Source organism: Zosterops lateralis (assembly GCF_965231275.1).
Source record: "Zosterops lateralis genome assembly, chromosome: 13".
Classification (NCBI taxonomy): Eukaryota; Metazoa; Chordata; class Aves; order Passeriformes; family Zosteropidae; genus Zosterops; species Zosterops lateralis.
Window position 1 is genome coordinate 10,398,273 of NC_139773.1, and position 11,210 is coordinate 10,409,482.

Consider the following 11,210-nt stretch of genomic DNA (forward strand, 5'->3'; position numbering starts at 1 on the left):
AAGCTTCTGTGTGTTTGCTTATGGGTTGGCCAAGGAAAGAATGTAAAGGGCAGGTTCCCAGTAAAATCATAAGGCAATAAATGCATCCAATGTGTCAGAACAGCCCTTTTGTGGATATTTTCTGTATGTGTCCTCTTCCAAGCAGTTTCTCAATCTATTCCACAGTTTCTTTTACAGTAGATATTCAGAATTCATAGTCCTTTCTGTGAGGAAGAAAGCGAAAATTAAGCAACTGCTAATTGGGAAAAGTCCCTTTAAATGAGTAATAGTCAAGTGCTTTAGGTTGTTCTGCTGCAGGAATGACAAACTTCAGTTAGAAAAGTTGTCCCCTGGCTTGGCTTCAGAAGCTTTAAGTTTTCTTCAGCTGAGGGAAAAAAAACCTCTAAATGTTACATAAATATTTGTTTATCTAGTAAGGATGACTCAGCACTATTTATGTTTTAGAGTGAGAGGAGCTATTAGTCTTCAGAATAAGTCCTTAGCTTGCATTTTAAGGAATGACATTACAAGAAGATTGGACAGCATAGAACCAAAATACAGTGCTCTGAGGAATACAAGTTTTAAATATTTTAAAACAGAAAATATTTTAATCTGTATTTCCATATTTCTACTGGACTGTAGCAAAAACAAAGTGCCATGCTCTGAGTTGATGCATTGAGTTTGTTCTTCAGTAAGTCACTTTATTTGGTTGCAAATACTATGACCTAAGTATCTGTCAACATTGGGAAAATAAGTGTAAGTAATTTTTAGTTAATTTTTGTATTTAGCCATATTTCAGTGATGTTTCCAGTAGCACATTAAGCAGTGTGACTGCTGTCAGTCACAGGTTGTTCCTTCTCATGGCCTGAAGCATAACAGCTCTGGAAATAAAACTGTTTTGCTTTGCAAGCTGTTCTGTTTTTCTTTATTAATACAGACTTTTTGGGGAGGGTTTTCCATAATATAAAAAAATCAAAATAATTTTTGGTAGTTCAAAAAGATTATGAATATTGTTAATGTTCTTAGGGTTTTGTGTCTTCTCTGACTGTCCCTAAGTCTCCTGCATAGAGAGTTTTTCCTTATAAGTAGGATACACCAAGAGCAATTACTCTCCGCAATCAGCTACTCAACATAAAACTGTAAAGCAAAATACAAATTATTTCCTTGTTCTACAAACAGTACAGATTCAACTGGTTGAATTTTATGAGCTGATATTCATGAGAATAGTAAGACTTCCCTGACATGTGTCATGCAAACCTATGAGTTTTTATTCCATGAACAATTTAGGGGCTATTGGAATAATTTAACAACTTTCTTATTTATGTCTATTTCCTTCACTCTCAGTCTCCTACTCCATTCTGTTCTTGGTTTTGGTTTGAGGTTTTGGTTGGTTTTAGCTTTTTTTTAACAATCACTGTCTTTGCTCACCCTAGCTAGTACATTTCCATGGAACTAAATCATTTCCAAATTTCATATTAATTATGGAGTTTAATAAAAATGCTTACTAGCTTGTTAGAGTTTCCAGTACAGGTTAGAAGCCATTAGAGATGTGTTTTCGTAGTTCTAATCACTATTAGAAATCCATCACTAGAATCTATGGTCATGCTTCTCTAACTTTTTCCATGTAGTCTATCTGTAAATAGCTTTCTGGAAAAACAGAAGAATAGAAGATTGCTTTTTGCAGTGTATATAAAATGAATTACTAGTTTTTGTTATTACAGTAGTACTGCAAGGCCTTAAAACTGCAGATCTTTTGTTGGTGTGCTTATCAGAGGGCTGTGTTGAGATTTTTGGTTTAGTTCCATGTGACAGCTCCAGGGTCAGCATTTCTCCTTCTGACCCCCTGCATTTCTCTGCCATTAGTGTGGTTCTGCACTGTCTGGTTACTTCAGTGGTGGCTTTCTGCAGAAAATAGTAACTTACAGCAGAGGGGCCTGATGGAACTGTTGAAGGAAATGGTTCATCCTGCAGTTGTTGTCTGCCTTACTGCAGAGGATGGCTGTTCCTAGGAATAGCTGTGGAAAACAAACAAGAGTAATGGGAATGATTCACTGAATCTGGCCACTATTTGGTGTTGGACACTTCCCAAAAAAGCTTTCAGGTTAAACAAACATGGCATGGTTTTCCTTTGCTGTCTGAAGCCTTGGCTGTCCAGCACATCCCTGCCATACGGGAGCACACAGACAATGAAATCCCATAAAAAGTGTGACTGAAATGGAAGTAGAAGCAATACTGGGGCACTGGGGGTGGGCTTGGTGAGTGTTGACCTTCAGGTGCCCTTCAGGTGAGCAGGGAGCAGCAGCTTGATGTGAGCAGGGATGTGAGCAGGGAGCAGCAGCGTGTTTGCCCAAGGCTGTCTCCATGGGGAAGCAGCTGTGGCAGTAATGGCCCCTGCAAAGCCATGAGCTGACACCACTGTTGGAGTCCAGGACATCCCCTGGATGACCTGGGACCCGAGGAAGGGAATTCGAGCCCTGGACAGGGGAGTGTGGAGCCGGTCCAGGGGGGTCGGAGACCTTGGCACAGAGCCCAGGAAAACACCGGGTTTGATTTCAGTCCATGGGAGAGGCTTCCGACACAGACAGAGAAATTGCAGATCATCAGGAAGTGAAAACAGTAGTTTAGCACAGTAGAAGATGCAAAATTCAGTAGTTTTAGGGTTCATAGAATAGAGGTAGATGGGGGACAAAATGGTGGAATTTGGATGGTACCTCATGTTCTTCTCCTTCTTCCTCGTCCTCCATCTTTTGGGGTGGTGATGACACAAGGTAGTTGGAGTGGATTGGGTCAAAGTAGAAATGACCCTTTTAGTGTGAGCACTAGGTATTGGTATGAAATTGTAAATAACCTACAAGTAGTTATCTGTATAAATGTGAGGTGACGTCCCATCGGTGGGCAGTCGCCTCGTGTCCCAGCCACTGTCCAGACCTCGGCTGGGAGAAAATTCTGAGATATCAAATAATAAAGAACACGAGAAACCTGAAAACAGAACCTTGAAGACTCTGCTTTTTTATACCAATGCAACTTGGGGCTTTTAGAGGGCCAAGAACTTTGAACAACTTAAATCTTGGATGAGGAAACCCTCCCGAGAACCACAACCAAAGCACCTTTGCCTGTGCGCCTCACCCTGACCAGAGATCACACCTCTTCACCAAGGCTGTTCCTGTTTATGGTGGACCTTGCCCAGATGAACAACAGGTTTAGTTTAGATAATTTTGTTGTATATATATTCTGGCCAGAGCCATTACTGGGGAGGTGCTGCCCTTCAGGGCTCACCCAGGACGTGGGAGAGCCCCTCACAGCACAGGGAGCCCAGGGCCGGGGACAGATTTCACCCCAATGAGTGGGAGCTGTCCTGCAGCATCACTGTGGTGCCTGTGTGGGGACTGAGGGCCACCAGAGCAAGGTGTAACAGTGGACTGGCAGAGCACTAGTTGGGAGCCTTAGAGACTGTTTGTCTGGGTATCAGGACATAGGCCAGTACTGGCTTTTACTGCCAGGTTACTAAATTAATTTAGATAAACCCAAGTCTCTTGGCAACAGGGGCATGACAAATGGTTTGGTTTGGTGTTTTTTATCATGTTTAAGATGTCTAAAGTTTGGCCTGATGTGCCAGACCATCTCCAAGGCCTCTGTTTGGGGGTTGTGACCTTGCACAGGCTGTGTCTGGGGTCTCTGGAGGTGTCTGGGGTGTCCTGGCTGGTGGCTCTGTGTGTGCAGCCCCATGGACAGGCCCAGCAGCAGCAGTGACAGCCAGGCTGGGGTGTGCTGGGCTGGCAGGTGTGCTCCTGTCCTGGCTGGCAATACCATTTCTGCTGCTCCTGGCAAAGATTTGAATGTGTGTAACATTCCCTAAAAGGTCCATATAAATAATTTGGACTTCGTCATACAACATTTTTAACACAAAGCAAGTTGCTTTTGTGACCATCTTTCCATAAGGTTTAAAAAGTACTTGTGAGCATCTGTTAAAATTCACATAGACGTGCTCCCAGTTTTATTGGCTGGCGAGCAGTAGAAAAATTACTCACTTCAACTTGAAATATTCAATATAGAATATTTCTAGACTCTGATATTACTTGCTTGCTACCTCTCACATCCTCCTCCCTATTTTCTATTGAGACTAGTATCTTTTTGCAGTTGTTGGCATATGTTTTCTTCTTGCCAAACCTCTTTCACACATCAAAACAAACATATCAGAAAAACTTAATTTTTTCTTGGCCTAGTTTATTTCTCTATTACTTCTGTTTATTGGTAGACCTGCACTGTGTTCTAGAAAGTTATACATCGAATGAGTAGTTCAGAATATAGTTAGGCTGGTGGTTTAAACTAAGAAATTAAGCAGAAGAGGCCCTGCTTTTAATGTTTGCCTTCCTTCTCCCTCTCTCCTCTTCTGCTTTGCCTTATTTATGCTGATGGATTGTAATAAATGCATCATGAGTGGAAAAAAGGCAGAGCCTTACTAAAAACAATAAGGATACATAGACTGTAAACATTTCAAGAAGTCATTATATACATAAATAACGAAAGTACTTTAAAATTGTCTTTCCATTCTTAACAAAATTAAGCACAAATTTGAGCTGTGAACATAAGCATGCATTATCTTTCAATAGACTCACATAAAAACATTTTAAGTTTTTCTTTGAATTTGTTAACAAATTAACATTATGTTGATAGGTGGGGTCCATTCCACTGAAAGCTCTCTCTGAATTATGCTACTGCAGAAAAATAAAGGCCATATCTGCTAATAATATTATGGGAGGCTCTTGCTCACCCACTTCTATCTGGCTATCTTTTGTTTTGAGTAAGGGCTGTTCTGTTACTGAAATTCTGTTTGGTTGTTTCTTTGCAAGTAAATGGTAAAATAATTTGTTCATGCTCTGTAACTCCAAACTTGAAGTGGTCTGGCAGTTTTTAATCCTAAGCACCATAAATCATAGTGACTCCTGTGGCCTGGCAGACTGTGATAATGCAAGTCCAGGCAGAAGCTGTGAAACAGCTTTTTTTTCATTTGTCTATTTTTGAGTAATTAGAAGACATAATTTCTGTAAGCTCAAACTCCCTTAGCTCTCCCTCAGCCAGATTTGCTGACGTCACTGACCCCAAGTGTTGCTGAAGCTGGGGGAGGAGATGATAGCTCTTGAACCTGGGACTTTTACCAGAGACATTGATTTTATAATCAGATTTCCCTGCTGAAGGGCGTGGGCATTCTGCACAGACATTGCTGTTACCAGATGATGGCAAACTGAGGGTCTAGAGACTCCAGAGGATAAGTCATTAGGATACAGCACCAAAAATAAACTGTGGGGGCCAGAGCTCTGTAGCAATCCTGTCAAAATTCTAAATCATTAAATCATGCAGTCCCAAGGCAGAGCCATCTCTATCCCACTTTACGGTTCCAGTTCTGCAGAACTCTTTGGGTTTCAAACCACTTTCTACCATTTTACTCATTGTTACAGTATTTGGCATGAGACCAGTCTGGTCTGGTACTCCAGAGGTAGACTGTGGGCTCAGGGGCTGCATCAGTCTTTTCCACAGAACTGTATTTTATCTTCAGGAACACTGGTGTATGGTGTGAGGTGTAAATGAGGAACACTCACCTCCCCACTAGATCATAACAGAGATTGTCAACAGCATAATGTTAGTGAAAAGATGGAGTTCTTGCCCCTCTTGTTTCAGTATTGTACACTATGTGAATTTTTCATTGCAAAGTTCTGTATTAGCTGAGAGGTCAGAAAGCCAAACAAGTTTGAAAAACTTCTTGCATGTAAATAAATGTGTTTAAGCTTTCAATTTTAGCAAAGCTATCATGTTCTTCATCTCCTGTTGGATGTCACTTCTTTAATTGAATTAAATATATTTCCAATAGGCAGGTAACTAATAAACACCATCCTTTATCTGATGCTGCTGCTGCACAAACAAGGAAGTAAAGGAAGTAAATGCACAAAGACCTGATCCCTACTAGTAACAGAAAAATCTTATCAGTTTGCCAAAGAAAAGCCAAGTCATCTACTGCTAATAAATCACTAATTCACTACTTCAAAACAAAGGGAAATATGATTTTTATTGAGGATGTTAAAACTGTTTTATTTAATGTTGCATCTTTCCCTTCTGCTGTGACTTCTTCTATAATTCAGTGAAGCCTAAATATATTTTGAAGACTGTTAGCACTATGCTGCCTGTGCTGTTAGCATTATTAAATATGTAAGCATTATGCTGCCATTAGTGTGTTTAGTTTTCCTCTTGGCAAATGCTTTGAATGAAATATGCTATGGTCAGAAAAAATTAATTAATCTTCAAGACTGCAGTATCCACCTTACTTCCTAAAACCGAAATCCACAGCACAATCCTAGTCACAATGGCTTGCAATTCTAGTCATTGCATCATTCCCAAACACTCCAATATTCTTTTTTTCATACAGTAATGAAAGTTTTTGGTGTGGGCTAGACAGGTAAAACAAGTTTATTAAGGAGAAAAGTGACTGTAAAACCATCAGTTGTCTTAGTTAAACTGCACAACAGAGCAATTAATGCTGCAGTCTGTAAAGGAAATTGGTATTGACTTAATTTCTGACCACTACAATTTGCTGCAAGTACAGTAGTGTGTTCCATACTTGGTTACATGGCAGTGTAATGGAGTCTAATGTTTCCCAGTTGCCATCTGCACTACCCACATGACCTGGTTTTATGTTTTCTTCCCTCCTTACTTTTTTTTACACGAACACACCTTGTATCATAAACAAAATATGAACTCTTATAAAATAAAAATTAAAAAAAAAAAAAGCCAAAGAACCCTGCAGTGATAATACCCCTACTTAGCCATAGCAGGTGGTGAGCTGATTAGCAGGGTTTAATTTTGTTATTATTCCAACTCCGTGAGCTTCTACTCCAACTTCTAGCTCTGACAGCTAAAATTAGGAGCTAGCTCTTCTCTTGATCCTCTCCTCAGAGCAATCTCAGATGTAGTAAGTCTGTGGAAGAAAAATATTCTGCTTTCATTACTGCTTTACAAAGACAGTTAATAGAGCTAATGTAATTAGATATCCTGCATAACCATTCACAAGTGAGCATATCTAAAACATATCTTCATTTACAACTAACTGTCCGTGAACCTTTAACATTTGATAAGCAGAGAGTTACTTTCCTTTGAATTTTCTTTTATATGGCTTGAACTTCGTTCTGTGGCAAGTTGAGGAAGCTAAGTTGCTGGAAAACCATCCTCATTTATTCCATCTAGGTTCCGTCTCAAGCAAATAGAAACGAACCAGTGTGTAACTGGTTGGGCAATTACTATTTCCAGTTTAAGGTGTGTCTCTTCTGCAATAGCTTAGAAAATACAGAATTGCTTAATAGCTTCAAGAAATGAAAGAAGACTTTACTGGAAGGATGTTGTGGCTCTGAGTTAATCACCCTCCCTCAATCTGTATTTTCTCTCCCTGAAGTCTGTTCCACTAAATCAAAAACCACCACTGTACTAGCAATGGCAGTATGTGAACACAACAATATTTGCCATTTATAATTGTACCTGCCTGGTTTGAAAAAAAAAGTTTCCCTCAGTTTATGTTTTTGACTGGATGTGTCCTGTGATTCTTCAGAAAAAAACACAGTCAGGAACGTTTCAGATGGAAGCATCTGTTGTCCTGGAAACATGAATTCAGCACCCCAAAGAAGGAATACTTATTTTCATAGAAACAAAGGGCTTGCAGGATAATTTACCTTGTTTACATTAATGAATATAATCTGTTCTAAGTACATTTCAGTTATCTGTATCCTCAACTAATTTCTACTCATATGATACTTTTTTTCTTATGTTTTTGTAACTGGAGGAAAGCACTGGAGCATGCACTTCATGATATTTACCTATATATGCCTTCAAGAAGTGTCTAAACTCCTCCCCAGTAATTGTTTAGCCTGTCTGTGCTAGGTTCGTGCTTTTCCTTATTGCATCTATTAAAAAGTTAAATCCCCTATGGGTTTTTTAGGAAAAAATAAGAAGGTTTTGTGTGGGGTTATTTTTTGGGGGGCGGGGGTGGTTTGGAGTTGTGCTGTTGTTTCTTTACTTACTACTAAGACATTTCTAGAAGGTGCAATAAAATATGTTCTCCTGCCTGCGGGAAGTCTCCGCTCCCTGTAACGCTGGGAGCGCAGCGCCACCGTCTGGACAAGCCGGGAATGGCCCGGGAGGCTCCGGGTGAGGAGGGTCTGTCCGTGCAGGTGGGGCAGACTCCTTCTCACAGCGGGCTTGGAAACAGGAATGCGAGAAATCCGTTTAAAAAAAAAAAAAAAAAAAAAAAAAAAAAAAAACCACCAGAAAAATTGAAATATGGAGCATCATCTAACTGAAAATGTTCATTTGCAGTGTTTTTCTCAAAAATTCTGTTTTAAAGTTACGAGGCCAGATACTTGACTGAGGTGGTTTTAGAAGTTCATATTCCATCAGTTTATTTAGGGATTTGTTAAATAAATTCTATTTGTGTGATTTGGGAAAGAGAAATAGAAAGTTTGCAGGGACTTGGGTGCTCTTAATGCACCTGTGATAAAAGCAAATTTTTAGTCTGCTTGCCATCTGGGTCCTTTTGTTTATTCATCAGCTGAACTAAAAATCTCTGTGTATCAGTACTGAGTTTACTGTGTAAAACAATGCAAAACACACTCCGGACAGACAGCCCTGACTGACTTCATGTACCCTCATGTACTGGCTGATAATGGTCCTGGAGAAACATCTTTTTACCGTGTATAATAAAAGGCAATCATGAAGCAGTCATCTTAAGGATAAAATTATACTTTTGCTTATGAAACGGCTTTTTTTCCCCTACACAAATTGATGCCATAAAAGGTGTAAATGCTTCATAAATGTAATAAAAGCAGTTCTTTTATCCTGCGTATTTAGCATCGGTTGTTTCAAACTGAGCAATACTGAGAGAAAACAATGTAGAAAAGGAAAATAGAGAGAAAAGAGCAAAAATACTCAAAAGAGCAAATATAATGATGAGGATATCATCATTTTACAGCTGTACACACAGAAGGCAGCTACATGTGTGTTTTAGGAGCAGATTGCTGTGGTGGCTACAAAACAGTACATGGAAAGGATACATATTTATTCTAGTAGCTTCCAAAATTGTGTCAGGTATTTCAGAGAATGGAAGAGCATGTAAGGTCCTTCCTAGGGCATTCAGCTGTGGAAAATGGAATAAGAAGACTAGAACAGTAGGGGATTTGCCAGCTCCAGAGCACAGAGACTGACAGTGCCCAGCACAATTTGTTATGGAGGGGAGGAGAGGGTGAAACTGGAAAGGGAATTAAGTTTTTATTGGTTTTTTGGGGGTTTTTTTTGTTTTGTTTTGTTTTGTTTTGTTTTGTTTGTTTTGTTTTGGGGTTTTTTTGTTGTTGTTGTTGTTGTTGTTGTTTTTAAATAGTAGAAAGGGAATCTAGAGGCTTTCAGGTTAGGTCTTTCCTATGAATCAGCAACTTGGTTAGAAGGTGGGTTTTTTTAATCTATTGATCAAAGAGAAAATGACCTTCAGGCAATGGCAACCCTGTATTTGAACAGCACCATTGTTGGGGTGTGTTCTACACCTGGTGCAGTGAGAAAAGTTCCTGGTGACCCTGTAAGCAGCAAGTGCCCAGAGTGTGAGCTGGACATTATTAATGAAACTGGAGAGAACAGAACATGGCAAGAAAACAAAGAGGGAAGCTGAGAGCAGTGGCGTAGTGCAAAGAGCTGGTGAAATGTGGTATTTGAGCTACGTGTGCTCACTCCTGGAAAAAATGAATGTGTTCGGAGCAACCAGCAAGATAAAAGACCTTGGCAATGTCATTTTGGATAGAGGGAAATGAGCTGGATATTTCCAGGGAATTATCCCCTTCCCTTGAGATCCCAAGGGGACTTCTTCTCTGGCAATGGATTAGTTTTTTTTGGGCTAGGAAGCTGCTGCAGTATGTACCATGTCTTTTACTCAACTACCCATCTTTGTTTATTACACTCTTATAGTTATTTGTAGAAACAATGCTTTAACAACCCTGCCCTGTGCAGCATCAGTGAAGTGTCCTCATGAGATCTCACTAAAATACCTGAATAAAATCCTTGCCACTCATTACTTGATGGGTGTCTTCTGGGGTTTTTGGTTCTATGTCAGAAAATTACTTTTAAATGCCAGCCTTCTGCTTTTCTGAGTCATTCTGCCACTTGGGAGTGATTCTGCAAGAAATAGCAGATATGTACAGTAGTGAGATAATTGAAGACCAGATTCAAGTATGACATTTTAAATGGTAATTCTGCTGGTGAAGAAAGAAATGCTACTGGTATTGAAAAGACAAAATGTCAACACAATTAAAAACAAAAACCAAACCACATAATTAAGCAAGGAAAACATTCAGAAACTAAATATGTTTCTAATAATTTTCTTCTTAGGATAAGAACACTTCAGAAAGGAAGAGTGGGATGTGAGGGTATGCAGTCTACTCATATGAAAATGTTTTATTGACTCATATGAGTAGGTTGTCATCAAAACTGTATCTGTGCTTCAGAAGAGGATGGGTGACAATCACAGATTTTAAAAGGAAAAACCTCCCAGTGTGGACTTTCAGAAAGGGCAGAATTTTCTTGTTATTTCATCTGTTCAATCAGTGAAAACATTCCAGCACAGCTCTGGAAACCAGGGACACTGATTCTGGAAGCCTGCTCAGATCTTGGAAGTCTTTTGCTTAGAAAGAAGTCCTGTCAAGTGTATGTATTTTCATTGCAAGCAGAGGGTTTGTTAGAAGAATAGTGTAAGAGTGTGAAAACTATCTTAGCCACATAAAATAATCTAGCTTGGAAAAACATGAGACCTTATTTATAATAATGCTACTTTTCTCTAAGCTGATACTGAAAAATGATCTTGAAGTATCTATAAAAACTTACTGATTCTTTTATTCTTTATTCTCGTTTTTTCTTCTCTTGCCTTTTCTCTGAACTTCCAGTCTACAGACCTTGGTAACAAGGGCCCCTCACGGGTGACTGTAGGGTTTCAGGAATCTTTTGCCAGTTGCTTTATGGTGATCCCTCTCCATGCTTTGTCAGCTTATACTTTCTAAAGTGCAGTTATTGCATGTGAAATCACAAGTCTTAAACTGTTCTGACTGAAGACAGAGAAAATTAATTCTATGTATAGCATCTGCAAAGTGAGTAAAAGCAGAGTGTTCAGACATTTAAAAACACAGCTGCCCTAAGAATCAGATTGCTCTAAGAATTCA